This window comes from Pyxicephalus adspersus, chromosome 1 (assembly GCF_032062135.1).
Source record: "Pyxicephalus adspersus chromosome 1, UCB_Pads_2.0, whole genome shotgun sequence".
NCBI lineage: Eukaryota > Metazoa > Chordata > Amphibia > Anura > Pyxicephalidae > Pyxicephalus > Pyxicephalus adspersus.
This window is the reverse complement of record NC_092858.1, coordinates 108,539,436-108,563,302: the sequence shown is the minus strand read 5'-3', so window position 1 is coordinate 108,563,302 and position 23,867 is coordinate 108,539,436. Positions and strand designations below refer to the sequence as shown.

General features: G+C 39.9%; 1 protein-coding gene across 1 annotated transcript in view; it reads right to left on the bottom strand.

Annotated features, from left to right (window-relative positions):
- Window positions 1–6,702: 6,702 nt before the first annotated feature.
- Window positions 6,703–23,867, bottom strand: part of RBM15 (RNA binding motif protein 15) — a 31,736-nt gene continuing 14,571 nt past the window's right edge. Inside the window, exons 3-5 of the transcript XR_011922343.1 lie at window positions 20,686–20,816; window positions 7,755–7,886; window positions 6,703–6,807 (exon numbers count right to left, since the gene is read on the bottom strand). The gene's annotated coding sequence lies outside the window, so the exon portion shown is untranslated. The remainder of the gene's footprint in view (window positions 6,808–7,754; window positions 7,887–20,685; window positions 20,817–23,867) is intronic.

The following is a 23,867-nucleotide window of genomic DNA, read 5'->3' as shown; positions in this document are numbered from 1 at the left end:
AATAAACAGAAAAATTTCTGGATTTCTCTATAAAAAATACAAATATGTAATTATGAATCACAGCTCCGTTACAAGTGATATAGGCCTCAAAGTAGATAGAGGCAGAGGGCCCTGAGGGAGGTCCTCCGTAAAAAAAATTAGCCAGTTACAGCTACATTGCAAGTAAAAGGCCTCAGGGACAGAGTAGAGGTAGAGAGCCACGAGGGGGAGGAGTAGAAGGAGATGCAGAAGGCTGTGAAAATGTTCTTCCCATCAAGGTGTCAGCAGGCCGTGCAGCAGTTGACAACTAATCAGTTCACTCTGCAGAGGGAGTGTTGAAGTCATTGCTGATCCAAGCCTTATTAATTTTAATAAAAGTGATTCGGTCGACATTTTCTGCGGAGAGCCGAATCCACTTGTCACTCACTACGCCCCCAGCTACACTAAACGCTCCTTCAAATAACACACTTGTGGCTGGGCAGGCAAGGATCTAAATGGCATGTTCTGCCAGCTCAATGTTCTGCCAGGCCACTGCTCAAGCTTGGACACCCAGTAGCCCAGTGGGTCCTGGCTTTGCAAGTTGCAGATGTCCCATGTAGAGCTCAGATATTCCTGAACCATGACTGAGTAGCGCTGCTGAGTGTCATTGGCAATTGCTGCACGACTGGCAGCTTGCTTCCGCTGAAAAAAAGCCTGCGTAGTTTGGCTTAGACGACCTCTACTGCTGCTGCCACCCATGCCGCTTAAGGTAGTTGTTTGGCTCCCATGGCTGGAGGAACTACCATTGGATCCCTGCTGCTGGCAGCCGGAAAGGCTGAGCACAAGTCCCTTACAAGCACTTCTTGGTAGTGCTGCATTTTAGGTCCCCCCTTGGGGCAAGATGAGTTGTTTTATCTCAGGCTTTTAACATGGATCCAGCTAAGGTAATTCTAGACCCACACTCCTGTGGGTTGAACAGCAGCACAGGGTCGTCATCCTCCTCTGCCTGGTCTTGCCATCCACGGAACATGCCACCTTGTGTTTGGGTGGATGGATGCCATGTACCCTCAATATCCTCCTCTGCCCCTTCCTCCCCTTCACCCATGCCTGCAATGTCCTCCTCATCCTCTTCCACCTCCTCCTCTTCCTGGATTTGTGGTGCACTATGCCTAGTAGGCACGCATGTCTGAGAAAATGTTTGAAACGTCATCTCTTAATGCAGCGTCCGCTCTGTGTCGTGTCCGAGATCCACCATCATCTGTTCCAGCAGGCATATGATGGGGATGGCCTGTACCCTGCTGATCATCCTGGTCGCCTCCTCAAAAGGTGACAATACAGTGCACAAGTCCCCAATTTGCAGCCACTCCGCAGGGCTGAAGAAAGGTAGTGTTAAGTATACGTCTGAAACAAACAGACTCTGCCACGTTATTCACCACCGCTTTCTGTTGTTCAGCCAGCCACTGCAGCGTGTAAAAGGTGGAATTCCAAAGTGTGGCCACATCACAAATTAACCGATGCACTGGCAGGTTGAGATTTCGCTGTAAATCCACTAATCTGGCACTGGCTGTGTACGACTGGCGGAAATGCGCTGACAACTTTCTGGCCTTCAGCTGAAGGCCTGGGTAATTCCTAAGGAAGCGCTGTACTATCAGGTTCATGACGTGAGCCAGACAAGGTACGTGTGTGAGTTTCCCACAACGCAGGGGTGCCCGCAGATTGGCGCCGTTGTCACACACGACCTTGCCTGGCTTGTCTGTTGGGAATTAGCCATATGTCCTGCTCCCGCAAGGCACTTAGAATGGCTGCGTCCGTGTGGCTGTGGGAACCCAGGCTTCGCAACCTCAGGACTGGGTGGCAATGTCTGAATTGTGCACCAAGATGGCAAACTGCAGGTTGTTGCTGGCAGTGAACAGATGCTGCTGAATGGGAGGTGCTGGATTTCCACGGCAAACTGTCCCTGGAGGAAGAGGTTGAGGCACAAGAGTCAAAGGAGGAGGTGGAAGTGGAGGTTGAGGAGGAGATTGCATGGTGATGTGCAATGGGCGGAGGTAGGTATGCAGGCCTTGCTGCAGCTGCATCTTCCCCTGCTGCCACCAAAGTTACCCAGTGAGCTGTATAGGAAATATATCTTCCAGTAGGAGTACCATGCTTGCTCGACCAACTGTTGGTTGTCAGGTGCACCTTGCCAGAAAGAGTGCTGCAGGGCCATGGACACATTTCTCTGCACATGCTCATGCAAAGCAGGAACAAATTCTTCTGCAAAATACTGTTGCTTGGGCATGACGTACTGTGGGTTCGTGCAGAGGAATGCGTAACGGAACGCATTGGAGTCCACCAGCTGGTAAGGGAAGAGCTCTAACCCAATCAGTGGTGCAATTGCCGCATTGATTAGCTTTGTTTTGGGGTCATTTGGGCCATATTTCCTCTTGCGCTCCAGCATCTGGGGGATGGAAGCTTGGATGCTGCTAATGCTAACCACAGAAAGATTGGACGATGGGGTAGAAGGTGTGGGGGATGGCAATGATGCCTGGTTTTGACTGCTAGCAATGTGACAAACAGCAGCCGATCTGCATTGGAGCTCCTGCTCACCGCTGGTGGGTTACCGGGTGGTGGGTTTTTAAATGTGTGCTCATGCAACTTGTTCCAAGTTTGTTTGGGTTTTTGCCTCATTTCAAGTGTTGAGCACACAGTTTGCAGATGACCATAGTGTTGCCATCACTATGGACATTAAAAAATGCCCACACGGGCGAACATCTAACTGGGCCTGTGAATAAACTCTCTTCGTCAGATGACTGAAACAACTGAGCATCTTGAAGGAATGCTTGTAGCTCCGCCTCTCCAACCCCTCGGTGGGACTCCCCTACATACTGCTGCACACGAGACTTTCCAGCTGATGATGAACTAGGAGGTACAGGTGTATCATGGACTGTTTGGGACAGCTGTGAGGCCTGTGCCTGGGACTGGGATGAAGAGGGGGTACAATCACTTGACCCAGGCTGGGTCATGTACTCCACTACCTCTTGTTCATGGTGTGGTAATAATGGACGACGCCCACCACCAACAGCAGCGCTTCTTGTTCTCGGGTCTGCAGCTAAAAACAAACTCATACTGCTTTGCTTTCCACCCCTGCCAAAGCTGCCCCTTCCTCTTTGGCTAGACATTGTAGAATTTTTTTGTGTGGCTTGACACCCTGAAAAATACTCTGTAGCTAAGTGGAAATTTGTACAGTAACTGGATTTTTTTATTGGGGTGGGGGTGACACCAAAAATGCAAGTGCGTTGTGTGTGTTGTATGCAGCACTTTCCTTCATTACTGAAGCTTGTAATATGCAGCACAGTATACAAACTATATACTGCAGTATACACTGCGTCTGTCTCTCAGTACAAGTGTGATACTGTGCACGCAGTCAGGGAAGGTACCCTGCCTCTGGCTGCATGTATGTAACACACTGACTGACTATCTATCTATCTATCTATGGCAGGAGTGGTAAATACAGGCACGCCCTGGCCTTATATAGGGAAATGGCTGCCTGTGTGGCATGCAGTGACAGACAGCCAATCGGCCGCCTGCCACAACAAAAATAAGGCGGAGAGCATCCCTGCTGGTATTGGAGGGCCCTAGGCATTATGGGGGAGGTCCCTAGGCATTGTGGGAGGGCCAAATTTGGGGCGTCGAATCCGACCCGCATTAAACATCCATACTGGAACAACAACACTAGTTATAACATATGCAGAGACTGAGAAATAGGCACTAAAGGATTATAGCCTATACAGTTAGGTCCATAAATATTTGGACAGAGACAATTTTTTTTCTAATTTTGGTTCTGTACATTACCACAATTAATTTTAAAAGAACAACAAGATGCAGTTTAACTTCAAACTTTCAGCTTTTATTCAGTGTGTTAAACAAAAAGATTGCATAAAAATGTGAGAACCTAAAGCCTTCTTTACACAATCACTTCATTTCAAGGACTCAAAAATAATTGGACAAATTAAAAAGCTGAAAATGTTTATTTCCAATACTTGGTTGAAAATCCTTTGCTGGCAACTCATGGACATCACCAGATGCTGGGTTTTCTCCTTTCTAATGCTCTGCCGCCAGGCTTTTACTTTGGCGGCTTTCAGTTGCTGTTTGTTTGTGGGCCTTTCTGTCCGAAGTTTAGTCTTCAACAAGTGAAATGCATGATCAATTGGGGTCAGATCAGGTGACTGATTTGGCCATTCAAGAATATTCCAGTTCTTTGCTTTAATAAACTCTTGGGTTGCTTTGGCTGTATGTTTTGAATCACTGTCCATCTGTATTATGAAACACCTCCCAATCAATTTGACTCAATTTAGCTGGATTTGAGCAGACAGTATGTCTCTTAACACCTCAGAATTAATTTGGCTGCTTCTGTCCTGTGTCACATCTTCAATAAACACTAGTGTCCCAGTGCCACTGGCAGCCATGCGCGCCCAAACCATCACACTGCCGCCGCCATGTTTTACAGATATGTGGTATGCTTTGGATCATGAGCTGTTCCACGCCTTCTCCATACTTTTTTCCCGCCATCATTCTGTTAAGGGTTGATCTTGGTTTTATCCGTCCAAAGAATGTTTTTCCAGAACTGTGCTGGCTTTTTTAGTTGTTTTTGAGCAAAGTCCAATCAAGTTGTTCTGTTCTTGAAGTTTATGAGTGGCTTGCACCTTTCAGTGCACCCTCTGTATTTACTTTCATGCAATCTTCTCTTTATGGTGGACTTGGATATCGATATGCCTACTTCCTGGAGAGTGTTGTTCACTTGGTTGGCCGTTTTGAAGGGGTTTCTTTTCGCCATGATTCTGTGATCATCCACCGTTGTCTTCCGTGGATGTCCAGGTCTTTTGGCGTTGCCGAATTCACCAGTGCTTTGTTTCTTTCTCATGATGTACCATACTGTAGATTTTGCCACTCCTCATATTGTAGCAATTCCTCGGATGGGTTTCTTCTGTTTTTGTAGCTTAAGGATGGCTTGTTACACCTGTATGGAGAGCTCCTTTGACCGCATGTTGTCTGTTGACAGCAAACCCCCCCCCCCCCCCCCCTAATAAACTCCAGGCCTTTTATCTGCTTAATTGATAATGATATAACAAAGGAATTGCCCACACCAGCCATGAAATAGCCTTTGAGTCAATTGTCCAATTACTTTTGAGCCCCTGAAATTAAGTGACTGTGTTAAAAAAAAGGCTTTAGTTCCTCACATTTTTATGCAATACTTTTGTTCAACCCACTAAATTAAAGCTGAAAGTCTGCAGTTCAACTGCATCTGAGTTGTTTCATTTAAAATGAATTGTGGTAATATACAGAACCAAAATTAGAAAATAGTTGTCTCTGTCCAAATACTTATGGGACTAACTGTATATGGACAGGTCTCTGAAATGCACTGCAGGGGGTAAGGCACATGATCTGTATTCTTTGCTGGATCACCCAGGTTCTACTATGATAGTCTTTCCTCTCCAGTCTCTGAAACCTATAAACCAGGCTTTGGAAATCCTATTTTTTTATACATTTAGGGCAGTGATCACTGATGCACAATAATATACTTTTGAAAGCTGGTGATAGAAGCTCCTTTTCCCAAGACAGTAGTGGCGGTACTGTAGATTTACTGAAAATTTCATTTTTATTAATTTATATGTTATTTACAACTACCAAATGTGTGTCTTTTCCAGAAGAGCCAAGTTTGGGAATATAATAAAGCATACTGTTTTAATAAACAGAAAATGAAAGGAATGTACAGAATGTATAAAAATGGACAGTATGTTTAGAAGAGGAGTAGAGATTAGGATGTGGTGTTATATGCAGGAAAAAGTGGGATGGTTTGACCTTTGCATCTTGCATCTGTTTACAAAACTTTTAACTTACAAAAAGTTAAAAAAAAGTTATACAAGAGGAAAATAAGTCAAAACTAGAGTCCAGGAAATGGAGGTGACAAAGTCTGTTTGCCTGGGAATTATTAAATCAGAAATGTTATCACTACTGTGCATAAAACAGCAGATAAGATGGCTTGGTGCTAATGGGTATGAGCATGAACTCTCAAAGCATTTACATGTGCTGGAAAAAGGCCTTGTGGGATTAACATGGCACTTTAAGGGCAGAAAGTTCCTACATATATTTGGAACTGAATGCATTACAGGTACATTACTAGTGGATAGGGGTTATCAAAGAGAGATACAGAGACTGAGAAATGGGCACTAAAGAGTTATCGCCTATATATTGATAGGTCCCTAAAAAGCACTAAAGGTGCTAAGGCATGTGATCTGTAATCTGATTAAGTGGACATTCACATACAGTATAAATCACCGAGACATTAACATTCAAAAACTGGGGAAAGATGACTGAAAAGTTATTGTTTTTTTCAATGAAGACCCATTTGTGAAAAGTTAATGCAGTTATTACAGTGAGCTCTATAAAATAAAAAGGTCATCTTATTTCTGAAATTACCCCCCTTAGCGTTCTAATTCTGTCAGTTTTTTGATGCAAAAAGTGATCCTATTTTTTTTTGCATAGAAATTTTTGTTTACATTGTGGGCCTGTAATTCTTAGGATTAACTTTCGGGTATAATAATTATATTTATTATATTATATTCATAAAATATAATATAATACATAATTATAAATCATAATTATAAAAAAAATAATAAAAAATTGACCACAACAATGTAATTTATAAAAAAAAAATATTTTATCAAAAATTTCTCACTGAAATTTTCCAAACAAGGGTCAGGATCACCAAGCCCAAAAACAGCCAAATGTCATCCTTGGTCACAGGTTCCCACTTTCTGCTTCTTGGAAACCTCAGGTGTGGAGCACCTTGTTTGTTGCCCAGCGTACCTGCATAAATCAAAATAAAAAAGGTATTTTAGAATATGTTCTTTTATAGTGTGAAGGTTGCAAGTAATATGTTAGCAAACACAGAGCAGCCTACATGTTGGCAGAGAAATTTTTTAAAAAGATAGCACAAAGCAGCACACATGTTGGCATAAAAAAATCTACAAACAATTTAAAAAGTTAGCAAACACAGAGCAGCACACATTTGCATAAAAAATTTAGCAAAACATTTTTAAAAGTTAGCAAACACAAGAACGGCTTACCTGTTGATTACATAGTAATCTGCTTTTAAAGCAGTCTGCGTGGGGCAGAGGTAAGGGGGGCTCCCAAAGTTACCCCAAGTGTGACTCGGGGTTACCGCTTTCTGCAAGTTTTTTCCACCCCGAGTCACACTCGGGATTACCGCTAGGGGGGTTAATACATGTATGTAGGGTGTGTAATTGGTATTCTGTACATGCCCTAACACACATACACAAGTCTGCACTACACACAAAACACAATGGGGAGCAATGTGAAATCCTACTTCTGCTGAGCAGTAAGGGGGCTGGGACTGCTTAACTGGCTTTCATTTTAAATATTAAACCTGCAGACTACATGTCTGAGCTTGGTAATAATCTCTATAGCAGTCTTCATCGACCTTTTTTAACATGGGAGAACCTTTAAAAAATCTTTCAGGTCTTGAGAAGCCCCTGCCATATTTACTAAATCAACCGCTCACAGTACAGTAGTGTCCAGCTCACTGGGATGAATGTCACTCTTACAGATAACCCAAAAAGATCATTGGTATTAGTGGTAACTTACCTGAGAGACACAGATTGCTCATTGCTCAAAAAACCCTAAGCAACCTCTGAAGGAACCCTGGGGTTCCACAGAACCCTGTCAAGAAACACTGCTCTATAGGGATCAGAAATAGAATGAAAGAATGTAAACTTGCCCTGAAATGCACTTACCGCTAATATTGTCCTCTCTGGGATATCCTTTAAATAATGGTGTTGCAGCTTCCCCTAGTTTGGTAAACTTCTGGCTCTGCAGACGCAATGTATTCTATTGCTGTGGAAGTGGTTAGTTTGATTTTCGAATAGCTAGAGAAAGAGATATATTAATACCCTCAGAGGCAGTAAAGTAATAGCTAATGATGATGCAAAATATATTATACAGATATATTAACTTCACTAACAGGTTAGTTCAAAAACAAACATACCTTATATATGCGGGCACAAAACAAGATAAAAATATATAACACTTTAGGAAAACATGAAAAACTAGTGTTTTATGACAATCTGTGTGATTTACTTTGACCACATGCATAGTAAGGTTATTTTGTGTTGAACTGTCCAAAGATTTAATATCTAAAGGTTATGAGTTGTAGGTTAATGGAAGTTTTTATAAGTCTCTGTAAATGCTTCTATTAGTTTTCAATGCAAGCTTTTCTAGACAGTAATTAGCTTTTACAAGTAGATAAATTGAAAATGCAGCACTCTGCATGATAGTCCCCTTTGGAACGCTCCAAAAGGTTCTGCTCACATACTTCCTGGTGTGGACTGGCCTACTGGAATGAGTTGGAATTTCATACATACATTTCATGGGCATTTAAATGCTGGGGAAACAGTCAGTATGGACTTAGCTCTAAGTTTGTGCTTTGCTTTTTCTCCCCTACTGAATTTAGTGTAAACACATATCATCCCTAAACAACCATATGACGAATATGATTAGAATTTAAAGAGTTATAGGCCCTCCAGGAATAAATGTAGAGCTAATTTAAATAGTCAAAATGTGCAAGAAGAGAGAAAAGAAAGAAGTTTAGGCTCATAGGTATTTTGGTACAATAATTAATTATGTATTGATATAAATCAAATTGTCACGCTCGGAGAGACGGGACCACTAGGGGGTGCTTTGGCTTGCAGGGAGGTGGTGTGAGCCCTGAGAAGGGCCAAGGCAAGGAGTCTAAGCAGTAACCAGGTTTTCTCCAGAGCCCCTGATGGTAAGGATGTTGCACCGCTGGTTACTGCCAGGTTGGGTCCTTGGGCACACCAAGGTGGGCAAAGCATAGTACCAAATCACTAAGCTGAAGGATAGTCAAGGAAAGCCGGGGTCAAGACAGAAAGCAAGCAAGAGAAGTCAGGTCACATGACAGGGGTCAACAGTCAGGAATCCACGAGACAGACAGCAACAACACAGAGGCCACTGCGGGCACAGGGAACACAGAAGACACTGGAAACAGCAGGAGGTACAGGTGATGCAGATACCCACAGGCAGACAGGAACACAGGAACTGCACAGGGAAGTTGGCTGGGAACCAACAAACTGGACAACGAAGGGTTAACACAGGAGCTGGACACAGGATTAAGCAGCAGGTGTACAGGAACTAGATCACAGAACTTGGGAGCTTGAGCCACTAGTATAGACTTATTGCATGAACAAAAAATACAATTTGTGAGCTAGCTATATTTATATTGCTATAGTAATATACAGCTATTGCCAGGGCTGATCAGGGGGCTATTTCCTGATTGGCCAGCGGATTGGACGCAGTTGATAAAGCTTGGAAACAGAGGCACGTCCAGCATCAGAACTGCAAGCATGCGCAGGAGAGTGATGCCTGTGCTTTACCTTTATTTTTTTAAATGGCTGAAATGCTCCTTCTGCGCATGCTTGCTCTTCTTGCCACTAGAACAAGTGACTTCATTGAAAGCTTTACTTTGCTTTCCTCAATCTGTCATTTCCAGAACTACAAGGATTTTTATGTAGTTGGTAAACTGTTTTCTAACACAAGATCTAAAAAGTAGAACTTCTTAAGCATATGTGCTTAAAGTAAACCTGTTTTGTTTAGTCATATGGGTAAAATGTGCAAGGAGAGAGGAAAGAAAGAGGTTTAAGCTCATAGGTATTTTGGTAAATAAATATGTATTGTTATAAATCAAATTTCATACATATTTATTTTTACACACAATTGTGAAAATATATATCCAGTCTGGTTTGGATATCAACCGACTGGAGTATATTTACTAGACAAAGAATGCTCTATTAACTGAGTATTGTCCAATGCAGACCCGACGCGTTTCGCCTTACTAGGCTTCCTCAGGGGAGCTAAAGATTAGGAAATGTACAGTCTAAGTGTGGTACAGGGAAAATAACAATAAGATATGCAATATAGAACATTAGCATTGCATAGAAAAGAAAACAAACAAAAAGAAATGTTATCAATATAAACATTTTCAAAAATCAGGTAGTGTTAGCTAAGATAAAATAATATAGCATAGCATGTAAAGAACACTTTGTAAGCTTTCCCAAACATCTATTGTAGTGTTTAGGTAATTGTAGATATATAGTACATTGTATAAACATGTATTGTATAGGGTATATATGTGAGTTTACGTAGAGTGTTTAAATCATTGATCATACATAGTTTCATTTGGTAGTATTAGGGTAGGTGATTGAACCTATAGATGTAAATAATCGAAGAATGTCTATCAATGCAATGCAATGGTGCAATAAATTAGGTCTATATAGAGGGTCTAAAGTACCTATATGGCTAATGACTTTTGAGTTGCTAGTGGCTAGTGGCGGCTGGACGTACTGGCTCACAAACAGACACGCCTCATAGGGCGTGTATGTTTTGTGTGGACAGACGTGATAGGGATTCCCTTAGGTGGAACAAGGACTCTATATCCTATGAACAGGGCAGGAATTCTTACTATGTATAACCCCCCCGCCCCTTATGCTATACTCCTATCCTGACACTCATGCATTTTTGTTTATATTCTCTATATATCAAGCCTATTCACATTTATATTAACTAGCTTCATTATTTTTCTACCAGCAGCATACTTTAGCTGATACTCTTCCCATGCAGACCCAAGATTTAAGGGCACTATCTTTCTATTGTATTTCCATCCACTAGAAACTCAAAAGTAAGTAGCCATATAGGCACTTTAGACTCTCTATATAGACCTAATTTATTGCACCATTGCATTGCATTGATATACATTCTTCGATTATTTACATCTATAGGTTCAATCACCTTCTACATTAACACTACCAAATGAAACTATGTATGTAACTATGTATGTATGTATGTATGTAACTAAACACTTTACATAAACTCACATGTATACCCTATGCAATACATGTTTATACAATGTACTTTATATCTACAATTACCCTAAACACTACAACAATAGATCTTTGGGAAAAGCTTACAAAGTGTTCTTTACATGCTATGCTATATTATGTTATCTTAACAAACACTACCTGATAATTGATTATGTTTATATCGATAACATTTTTGTTTGTTTTTTTCTGCGATGCTAATGTACTATATTGCATATCTTATTGTTATTTTCCCTGTACCACACTTAGCACTTAGACTGTACAGTTCCTAAGCTTTAGCTCCCCTGAGGAAGCCTAGGAAGGGGAAATGCGTCGGGACTGCATGGGACAATACACGGTCAATAGCTAGAGCTATGTCTAGTAAATATACTCCGGTCAGTTGATATCCAAACCAGACTGGATATAGGTTTTCACAAATGTGTGTAAAAATAGTTATGTATGAAATTTGATTTATAACAATACATAATTATTTACCAGAATACCTATGAGCCTAAACCTCTTTCTTTCCTCTCTCCTTGCACATTTTACCCATATGACTAAACAAAACAGGTTTTCTTTAAGCACATATGCCTAGAAGTTCTACTTTTTAGATCTTGTGTTAGAAAACAGTTTACCAACTACATAAAAATCCTTGTAGTGCTGGAAATGACAGACTGAAGAAAGCAAAGTAAAGCTTTCAATGAAGTCACTTGTTCTAGTGGCAAGAAGAGCAAGCATGAGCAGAAGGAGCATTTCAGCCATTGAAAAAGAAACAAAAAAACAAAGGTGCCGATTGCATGCATGTACAGTAACATTTTTTTTACAACTACAGCAGGCTTTGCCACACGATTTCGTGTAGCTGGGTGGTGGGAAGCTGTAGCCGGGTAGTCAAAAAGGGGTTTGGCAAGATACGGTAAATTTAGTACTCCCAGTAGTTTATGCCATAGATATACAGCAACCCTTATTATTGTGTCAGTGTTTTACCTACCCCCTATACTTTGTTCCAACTTTTATTGCATGGCCCTATAGTATATCCAATTTTTCCATCCTATGTAATATGACTGTCCAGTGCCCTGTATTGTGACCCAACTTCCTAGTGTTCTAAGTTTTAAAGTGTAATCCCTTGTAGCAGTGTAATATGGGCAGCATGGTGGCTCAGAGGTAGCACTCTTGCCTTTGCAGCGCTAGCTCCCCAGTTCGAATCCCGGCCAGGACACTATCTGCATGGAATTTGCAGGTTCGTCTGTGTGGGTTTCCTCCTACATCCCAAAGCCATGCAGTGAGGTTAATTGGCTTCCCCCCAAAAAAAATTGGCCTTAGACTGCATAAATGATAATATGACTATGGTTGGGACATTAGATTGTGAGCCCCTTTGAGGGACAGTTAGTGACATGACTATGGACTTTGTACAGCACTCTGTAATATGATGGCGCTATATAAATGCTGTGTAATATTATTAATGAATGTAGGGTAACAAGTTAGGCTCAGTTCACATTAGCAGTGAAAAACTGCCATTCACTATTCCTGAGTCACTACTGGCAACAACTGGTCATTGGTAACAGGTGGTAAGTGCTAGGCTTTTTCAGACCTAGCAGTATTTTAGGTAGCATTGGTTCCTGGCATGAGGAAGGGGTAAATGCAACCTTACCGCCAGTGTGAATTCAGCCTAACGTCAGATGTGCTCCTGAGGCTATATTTAGGTAAAGTGAATTTTTGTGAAAACATTATATATTTTTTACTTAATCTGTTCACAAAATGAGCCCAGCCTAAAGTCTTTACCACCATGGCAGTTCAGAATGAAGGGAAGAGGTCCTCCCCAAAAAAGTGTGAAAACAAAAAAAACACATTTTTCCATTATAAAAAAAGGGAAAGTCTCTATAATGTTAAAAGTGTGGTAATGCTTTAACCTCTCTATAATAAAAATGTATATATAAAATATAATGATTCCTTTGTAATAAATTTAATACAGTTATTTTGTATTGAATCCAATACAAAATATTTAAAAGTTCCCCTAGTGCCTCCCACACGCACCGACGTCTCCGAGAACTCCCGGAGAACATCAGTGCACTCGCTGGCGGAAGATTGGAGGAAGAGGACGCGGCCCGAACATGAGATGCGACAGGCAAGACGCCAGAGGACGCTGATGGGACCAGGTGTTTTTTTTTCTGTTTTTAGCTACCCCGAGTGTGGCTCGGGGTTACCGCTTTCAGTATTTTTTTTTACCTCCAGCCACACTTGGGATTACAGTTCAAGGTGTTCAAAGCATCAAGCATGTGACAGCGGATGGAGGCCGGACAGCCAGTGTCCCCCTCCCCAATAATCAGCAGTGCAGTGTGATAGCTGTGTATGTGCTGCTCATATTCTGCAGCCTAGCACCTCAGTGTCCAAACCTTCATATCTCCTAAACCGTTGTCGTATTGACTTAAAATTTTTAGGGTACAAAGGGCACCCTCATAGCTACTAGTAACCATAATCAAGAAATAGGGGTCACCATTTTAAAACTTGTGAAAATTGAACATTGGAGTTGCTGTTTTTCAAGAGAATACGTCAAACAGCCCAAAATTGAAAATGCAAATTGTGGACCCCCAGGACCACTTACATAGTAGGAAGCATTGGGGTAGGGCCTCTAAATTTATACATACCTTTCACAGAACTATATAAAATACTGGTCAACAAACATTTTCTTGCCAAAACAGCCTAAAGTCATTTTAGGTTATGTTTTATGCAGATTCCAAATATGGTATTGGTTTTGCTAGATTGGCTCTAATTTTTGAAATAATGATCTCAATAATAACCTCATAGAAAACTAATGAGATATGAAAATTAAGCAAAATTAAACTAGATATGCCTACATATACAAAATTAAATTTTTGAAATACCTAATGTATTCTATATTCAGTATATTTACCAAACTAATCACAAAGAAGTAATTGAAAAACTCTTGTATAATTTCCATTTATGTTGATCAGGACAATCACGTTGAAGGCTTCAGCAGTAGTCTGCCATTGTGTGTCTATCCAATCTGCCCTGAAACCTTTCTTCCATCACCTTTATTATCTTGATGGAACTTCTCCCCTTGTTCCTCACTGAAATCGCCAAGGTTTTCTAGAAATTTTTGCAAATGGCGATGGAGATAGTGTACCTTTATGCTCATAGTAGCACCCAAATTATTAAAGTTTAAGAGCAAGTTTTGTACCAGTTCTTCATAATTTTGTGCTGTTTGGTTACCCAAGAAGTTCTTGACAACCAAGACATAGCTAGCTGTGCCAGACAGAAGCTTCAGTATCAGTCATGTAACATGTGAAATTTGAATCATTTATCAGTTTCCGAATCTGGGGTTCATCAAAGATGCCTGATTTTAATTTTTCAGTACTCAATCCAGGATCCAAGAATCTACAAATGTATTTGAAGCAATCACCGTCCTTGTTCAGAGCTCCAACAAATTGCTTCATTAATCCCAACGTTATGTGTAGTGAAGGGGGAAGGATTTTTTCTTAGTCAACCATTGGCTCTTTAATGTTCGCTGCACCTTTTTTCATGTTTTCCCTTGGAGGCCATGTCACTTTTTTCCAGTTATCCTGCTTTTCTCTACTATCCCACAAGCAGGTGAAACAAGTGTACTTTGTGAATCCACTTTGCTGTAGGAAGTTCACCACTTTTAAATCAACACATATGAACCATTGGTGTTTATGATAAAAAAGCTTTGCTAAGACCATTTCGATATTTTCATATTCTTAAGTTTTGTTGAGTGACCAAATTGGAATTGATGCATAGCTGTTGCCATTATGCAGTAAAACAGATTTCAAACTTCGAGTGGAAATGTCTATGAAAAGCCGCCAGTCTTCTGCTTGGTATTCTGGTACTCCCATATGGGCTAGTAGTCCAGGGATGGTACAACTAAACACGGTCTCCATCTTCACTGAAATATGGTAGGAGTGTCACCTATCTTGTCCTATTAACCATTATTTTAACTTCTTGTGTTAGTCCTGCTTAATATTTTGGTAGAATAGTCATATCCTCCCACTTCTCCAGTACAACAATTGCATTATTCATTCAATAGCCTAACTGAATAACTAGACAAAATAATTAAACTCCTTTGTGATGTGCATGGGACAGCTTTTTTTTTTTTTTTATAAGAAAAACAAAAGCAAACACCTTTTAATATATAATCTATTGTTGGTGTTGTAGCTCCTCTTTGGGTGACATGGTCCACATCTGTTGGTCATACCTCACACTGACCAAGGAATCAAATTTGTTCTGTTTCATTACCCAGAGCTTCACAGACTACCCCAATCCCTAGGGACCCACCAGTGCTGCCACTTTTCTCCTCCACCAGAATTCTTCACCCTTTAAGGACTACAGGAGCTCTGTCTTAAACCACCTGGTTAACGCTGTCTGTGCATGTTTACCTGTGCTCTGGAAACAATCTACCCATGGGGACAGATCACCATTCTACATTGGTTCCGAATGGTTAAGAACATCAAACTAATGGAAGTACTTTCCCGAGGCACCAATGAAAAATTCCAGACTTGAATAACCTGTAGACCTATGAAACCATTTAGCCGATAGAAGCGCAACCCCTCTGAACTTTCATACCAAAAAACCCCCCATGATTACACTAACATCCATTTATAATATTCACTCACTGTGTTACTGTATTCTCTTAAAGCTGTTTGTCTCATAAATTGCTATAGACCTAACACTTTGTAGTGCGATTCCCTGTACCTTTGCCTTGTCTACTTAATACCTTTCAAATACATTAAAGTGCATTCACCTATCTCAATTTGCACAGAACAATAAAGCCAGCACTTTAAAGCCTGTAAAATGGCCTAACAGTCCTGTAATTGAATAATTTGAAATCAAATGGAAGCAAAAATCCAAAATAACATTCTGTACCATTTTCCAATGAACCAAAAGAATGTCAGATTTTAACATTTTCTTTTTTTGTGTGTGTGTTCATATTTTATTTTTTTATTCACAACAATCAAAAAGTTCACAAGTATAATAACAAAGCATAGAAAAACAGCTGCTTTATACGTGTAAATGCAGTATGTACATTGACAGTTCTAATATATGTAGTATATAATATATACAGTAGTATATTAAAGAAACTATTGGTATGTTGGAAAAAAAATATAAGAGAAGGGAGATGGAAGAGGGGGAAATTGGAATCGGGTATGTCAAATTATATACTATTGGGGGGTGGGAGTGTTCAGATTGGAGATTCGATAGAAGCTCAGCCTAAATAGCATAAATAAATTATGCAAGCAATATACACCCTGGGTTCTCAGAGTGGATGCCCTACAATAGGGGGCAAAGGTGTGGCTATAATACCAAATCAATGTCCAATAAATATTTTTGAAATACACAGTATCATAATGATCAATGGCTACTTATATAGAACAGACTATAATTTGATGACCAAACTGCCTCTGTGAATGTTAAAGGAGACATAGCATCTACAAAATCCGGGTCCACTGTTTAATGTAACAATGTTGACACCAGTCAAACAAATCTGTTTGAAAGAGCCGCTTGCTCTTAGAACTGGACATGGAAATGCTATGCCTCCCATGGACCTAGGAAGCCAGATATTTTTGGCTCGAATGTGAGAGAAGCCCAAATGGCAAATAAACCTTAAAGCCTAAATATGAAATAGATGTGACAATGGAAATGAGAGTGCTAAGGTTTCTGCAGATTTTTGCAGATTAAATTTGGCTAATAGAGAATCATTTTGGTTCTCAGATAGGAGATTAGAATGCAAAACTGTCAGGGTCAAAAATGTACAATACCAAGTCATCTGCATAGGCTGCAACTTTATGTCCAGTCTTACCAACTAATATACCTAGTATTTAAGTGTTTAACTGTATATGCCTCAGAAAGGGCTCCAGAATAAGTATGAACAAGAGGGGAGACAGAACATCCTTTGTTTAGTACTGATGTCCTTGTCTGATAACTGATGGTAAAGGGGTGAGACAGAAGACCAATTACAGACACAGGCTGAAGGGGAGGAGTACAGTGCTTGTCTCGAAGCTAACATATACAGTGGTAATCCTACAATGTGCCAGACCAAGATTAGTCAACAGGGAATCTAGTTTGGGTCTTATATATACAGTGGTAATCCTACAATGTGCCAGACCAAGATTAGTCAACAGGGAATCTAGTTTGGGTCTTATTTATTGCTCTAGTTTGGGTCTTATTTATTGCTCCTAGTACCCAAGCAACATCTCCCTGAAAAAATGAAAAAAGAGTTTTTGGAAGCTCCTGAAAGCATGAAAGCAGGGAAGGAGTGGCTCCTTCCCGACGTCTGGGACATTGTTGTTCCCGGAAGCTGGGATTGGATCTGATCCTCCTGATCCTAGTATATTCCATAATTTTTTATAGTTGTAAGAATTTTGTTTGTCTTTGTTCCCCATGGTTCCCACCCCCTCTTTCCCCTTCTTAGTTCTAGTTCCTGTGAAGACTTCTTCTGCGATCACTTACACACATTGGCACATGACTTTTTAGGGCCGGATGTCTACTGAGCCACCCCCTGTTCATGACATCTCCTCTAAGCTAATAAATCCACTTGCATAATGTTCAGGGACTTAACTCCCCAATTAAAAGATCTAAGGCTTTTCACTATTATAACTCCCTGAAAATAGAGCTTAGCACTGCAGGAAACACATTTTTCCACCAACTCAGTTCCTGGATACTTACATAAAAAACTATCCTATATTTTACAATGCAAATTTGGATAAGAAGAAATGTGGGGTCTTATTATGTTTCAGAAAAAGTTTGAATTTTGCACCTCAGTAGGTCCTTAGAGACCCAGGAGGAACATTTTTAACGGGTTTGGCTATGTAGGCACCCAGTTGATATCTGTAGTATCTTATTACGCTCCAATCGAGGGTCAACTAGCTTTTTTTCATACCTTAGTGGGTAAGATATAGCCCAAAGTGCAAGGGTCCCTTATTTTGTTCGTTGACTCAAACTTAGCGTTGGACCATATTTTGGACAAAACAAGTATAAGCAAATACAGAGACACCCCCAATACAGTCATAACCTTTCCCTCTTATTGGAAAAAATATGATCTCATAGATTCCTGGCGGGAAATTAACCCATCAGCTAGGGACTATACGTACTTCCCAGCCACCCACAACCAATACTCACACATTGATCATGTTTTTGTCCAGTCCCACATGCTCCCAGGACTACTGGGGGCCCGCATCTCGTCAACCCCCTGGTCTGATCAAGACCCATTGGCCATAGAGGGCTTTTGCAGGACTTGAACTGGGTTTAGATGGAGACCTAAAAATTTGGTTTCTGAGCCGATTATACATAGAGAAATTGAAAATCTCCTACGAGGCTATTTTCAGATTATTAATTCTAGCGACACATCACTGGCTATAAGATGGGAAGCCCACAAAGCGTACATCAGAGGTAAACTCCTAAAAATAGGCTCCTCACACAGGAAAGAACAAAATAGATTGATTGAAGAACAACTTAAGGACTGCCATAAGCTACAGTTACAACATAAGAAGGACCCTCTTTCTGGGCTGAAACTGCAATTGGAAGCTAAGTGTACGGAACTTAATCTGATGCTCACAACTAGGGCAAAGAAATCCATACGCTGGGCGGCACACAAGTTCTTCCGTTGGAGTGACAAACCAGGCGGCCTTTAAGTTAATAAACTTAACCCCAAGCCCAAAACTCACGCACTTCCTAAAATTAGGCCCAAGGATGGTAGATTATCACAAAACCCAGAAAAAATTCTGTCAGCTTTTGAGGATTGGGCACATATATAGTCCCAAAGTCTCCACATCTCGAGAGGGATAGATGCCTTTCTCTACGATCCCAGACTAAAATCTAAACATAAAGAAATCATGGAGAAGTCCTTTATGTCTGACGAACTGAATGGTGTGTTTAGATTTCTTAAACTGGGAAGCTCACCTGGCCCGGATGGCTTTTCTAATATGTACTACAAAACCTTTCGTCATATTTTGACAACACATTTGCTAGACTACTTTAATTTCTTGAGAGAGGGGTGCCCTCTACCAAGGGTTGCCAATAGAGCATTTTTAAGTGTGATCCCCACACCAGGGAAAGATGCATCAGAGATTTCCAATTACAGGCCAATCTCTCTGATCAACTGTGATCTCAAAATCATGACAAATATACTTGCAATTCGTTTAGACTCGTTTAGGGGCTTACATCCACTCGGACCAGGTGGGCTTCATGCAATATATATATATAGACAGGCCCCCGACCAAACAAGACAAGCAATCGACCTAATATCAGTAGTGCATTCAAATTGGGATAGGGGATCCCATCGCCAGGCAGTGTTACTTTCACTTGACCTTCAAAAAGTCTTTGCAGTCTATCGTGGAAATATTTGTTCCAGAAGCTTTCAAACATGGACTTTGGCTGTTATTTTATGAACCTGCTGTTGGCTCTTTATGACACCCCAGAAGCAAAAATATCCCTGGGAGGGTTATTTTCTACCGCCATTCCAATCAGAAGAGGAACCAGGCAGGGATGCACACTCTCTCCTCTCGTTTGTGTTACCAATTGAGCCGTTAGCGATAGCAATGCGTACTGATCAAAATATCAAGGGAATAACGTGTGGTAAGTTGGAGCACAAATGCGCCTTATTAGCGGACGATATATTAATGTTTGTCACATTCCCAATTATCACCTTGCCTAACCTCTTTAAACTCCCAGATGACGTCTCTCTATGTTTAGGTCTGCAGGTGAATAGAACTAAGTCTCAAGCTCTCAACATAACTATTCCGATAGGGATGGTAGATGCTATCAAAAGCAAGTTCGATATGAGCTGGGGTGATGGCTCCCTCCAATATTTGGGTATACATTTGACCTCCTCCTATAGCAATCTTTACAGGTACAACTATACCCCTTTGTTCAAGAAAGTTTATGCTGACCTTCAGAGTTGGTCCCAATATCCTCTGTCATGGTTGGGGAGGATTGCTGCTATTAAAATGTACTTGCTCCCCAGGTTACTCTACTTATTTCAAACTCTGCCGATCCAGGTCCCCCTGAAGGAGATTGCACTCCTACAAACGAAAATACTGAATTTTATTTGGGCAGGCAAACAGAGCACAATCCGAAGGGCCACTGTTGGCTCCTAAACAAATAGGAGGATTGGGACTCCCCAACCTCAAGTAATATTATGTGGTAGCACAGGTGGCACAAATGTCGCTGAGTAAATTGCTATGTGCTCGACCCCAATGGGTAGAGATAGAGAATCATGATAATTTTCCTGGCTCTTTAGAATATCTTAAGTGGTGACAGAAAAAATCAAGGGGAAAATAAGTTGCCCCGCCTTGGCTCATTCCATTCAGAAGTACTCCAATCATACAAAGTTATCTTCTCTACATAAACCTCTAACCCCGCTCTGGAATAACCCAGTTTTTCCTCCCGGCTTACGCCCAGAACTTTATAATTGGTAATTGATAAGCCTTGAAACCCATGCGGTCCACCCCGTTGGAAAGCCCGTTTCCTCCAAAGCCTCTACGACAGGGCAAATTTCTATTATCTACTCAGCTCTGGTTTCCCCTTCTGGTAAACTGAAATTAATGCTGTACTGGGAATCCAAACTAGGAATAAAGTGGGAACTGGAGGACTGGTGGGTCACAGTATATTTGCTATCTAAGGTCTCCCTGAACTCCACCCTAGTGGACGCTAACTATAAAGTGATGCTTAGATGGTATCTAGTACCGGACAGATTGGCAAAGTTTTTCCCATCAGTCTCTCCAATGTGTTTCCGAAGTTGCACCTTTAGCGCCTCCATGCTACATACCTGGTGGTCTTGCCGAGTTGCTAGGGAATTCTGAGAAGAGGTATTTAGCTTGATCTCTTGGATTTTGTAGCTCACCGGAAGCAGCCTTGTTTAGTAAATTGGATTCAGCTCTTCCCAAACCAGCACTGAAACTAAGATGATATTATTGGATATTATTATTTTAAGATTACATTGTGGTCTATTTCATTATTTTTTAAAATTATTATTTATAATTATGTATTATATTATAATTTATGATTATAATATAATAAATATAAATATCATACCCAGGAGTTAATCCCAAGAATTACAGACCTACAATATAAACAAAAATTTCCATGCAAAAAAAATAGGATCACTTTTTGCATCAAAAAACTAACAGAATTAGAACACCAGGGGGGTTATGGCCTAATTACAGCCTATTTAACGTCCGGGAATGTTATAATTCACCATGTCTGTATGTTATTTATTCATATCTTATATTATATTTAAGTATAAATGAATAGAGAGGAAAGAAAGAGGTTTGAGGCCCATAGGTTTTTCATGCAAAAAGTGAAGTGTATTGAAGTGTATGTACATAAGTCATCAAATACACTAAAACATATATTGTTTTTGTCTCTGTCCTGTTACTAATTCACAGCGCAGTAGTTATAAATACTATATAGTATAGATTTGTCATAAATTATTACATATAACCATTAACTATTCAAAAGGCTGTGCCGTGGCACGCAGTGATCCGATGCGTTTCGCCACGAAGGGCTTCCTCAGGGATAGATAGTGGTGCGTGCTTATCGGTCTGTCGTGTATAGAGATGTAATAGGTCAGGGGTGGCATAACAAAAAAGCATTTTCACATAATAAATCCATCATAAATTAAATACAGTTGTAACATAATATACAGGCATACTCAGGACATAAAATATTAAACAACGATTTGTGAGTAATTAGTAAGTATGACTGAAGTAAAAAAAAATACCTCTAGGTACATTCAGAGTGATTGATGCAAAGTAGTTAATTCAGACAGTAATTAGGGAGGCATGTAAATGTTAAAGAATAGCAATAGGTACAGCTAAACATACCTAAGGTTTGAAGTAGTAATTTAAACTCTAGTAAGGGGTTTTAGCACAATTTACGAATATTTCATGGGTGCGGTGAAGGTTGGTCCCTGCATCCGTCGACCAATGTAGTAAATATATGAAGAGAAGGGTATCTTCCCTAGAACTGTGAGTTGAAAGAGAGAACCCTTCTATAAATAAAATCATTTAAAGTCTAATGGTAGATATAATGAATCTATAGAGGTTAATTCAATATTTTAAGGTAAATGAGGGTTTACCTTTTGGATATGGGTTGAGTCACTTGTCAGGGTCAGACTGTTTGAATCTGGATATGATAGATCAAATCTCTTGGTGGTAGTGTAGTGGATCAGATGGGAAAGTGTCTTCCTAAAGATGGGTAAGTATAAGAGATTTAGTATATAAAAGTATTTATTAATATGTATATATATACACAGGCGTCCACAGTAACAGAACAGCCCTAGAGGCTGCTGCATTTTCCAACCTGGAACACCCTGGATTACCCTTAATACTCACAAAGAGAAAGGTAAACTCTTACTAAACTTCTGTAATACCATGGATATATATATATATATATATACACATATATAAATACTTTTACATACTAAATCTCTTATCTCTTACCCATCTTTAGGAAGACACTTTCCCATCTGATTCACTACACCACCACCAAGAGATTTGATCTATCATATCCAGATTCAAACAGTCTGACCCTGACAAGTGACAACCCATATCCAAAAGGTAAACCCTAATTTACCTTAAAAAATTAAATTAACCTCTATAGATTCATTATATCTACCAATAGACTTTAAATGATTTAAGTTATAGAAGGGTTCTCTCTTTCAACTCACAGTTCTAAGGAAGATATCCTTCTCTTCATATATTTACTACATTGGTCGATGGATGCAGGGACCAACCTTCACCACACCCATGAAATATTTGTAAATTGTGCTAAAACCCCTTACTAGAAGTTAAATTACTACTTCAAACCTTAGGTATGTATTGCTGTACCTATTGCTATTCTTTGAAAATACCCTCTCTTTTCATATATGTATACCTAATAATACTCTGATTCATACTCAGCATTATCATCATCAGCAACTACATATATACAACCCCCGTGGGGCATGTTCCTAACTTCGGGTACGTGAGTAACAATACTTTTTTAAATCCATATATGCAGGACAAAGACAAAAACAATAACTGTTTATGTGTATTTGATGACTATGTACTGAATAATCAATCAATACACTTCATTTTTTGCATGAAAAACCTATGAGCCTCAAACCTCTTTCTTTCCTTTCCATTCATTTATAGATTCTGAGACTTAGACTATGTTAACTGGAATATATATACAAAATCAATTTTCATGTAAGGATATACAGATTTGAAAAATGATCAAATGATTATTATATAATTTAATGGGTAATGAGTGCAAAACATTTTGAAAATGACAAAAATAAAGTTAATAATGATAACACATCATAGATTATGATTGTATACAGCGAAAGAATACCTATATTGGTGATATGCATAATGAAATTGAACTTCCTTGGTATATTCTGGGATATTAGTTGGTGATGTGGTGAGGAGAAGAAATAGTTTTCAGTAGTTGAGGGTAGTTTTAAGTTGGGACTGGATCTAGTTCCCCTTAGTCTATTTTGTGGCTAAAAGTCAGAAATAGTTAGAGTTAGTATTAGTTAGAGTTGATAATAAATCAGGGGTACTGACTATTTTTGGAAAATTATTACTTGCGTTATCAATGTTGATTCATTAGTTAATGTGTTATTGCTATGGATATTGCGTGAGTATAGTACCATTTCGGAACTCGGAAAATGTTCCTTTTGTTAAAGCCTGTATTAAGATAAAGGTTTGTTAGGTAATGTAAAAATGGCTAAAATGGAGTAAGGTTGGCTGGGGAATAGTCTTAGGGAAAGGGACTTCTAGGAAAGAGGGAAGCAATCATTTGGTATGCAGTGTTCTCCCCAGAAAATTTTTTCAGCCGGGTGGTAGGAAGCTATAGCCGGGTGGTAAAAAAAGGGGGTGTGGCAAAACACGGCAAATTTAGTGCTCCCAGTTGTTTATGCCATGGGTAATCAGTAACCTCCTATTTTTTCAGTGTTCTACCTTC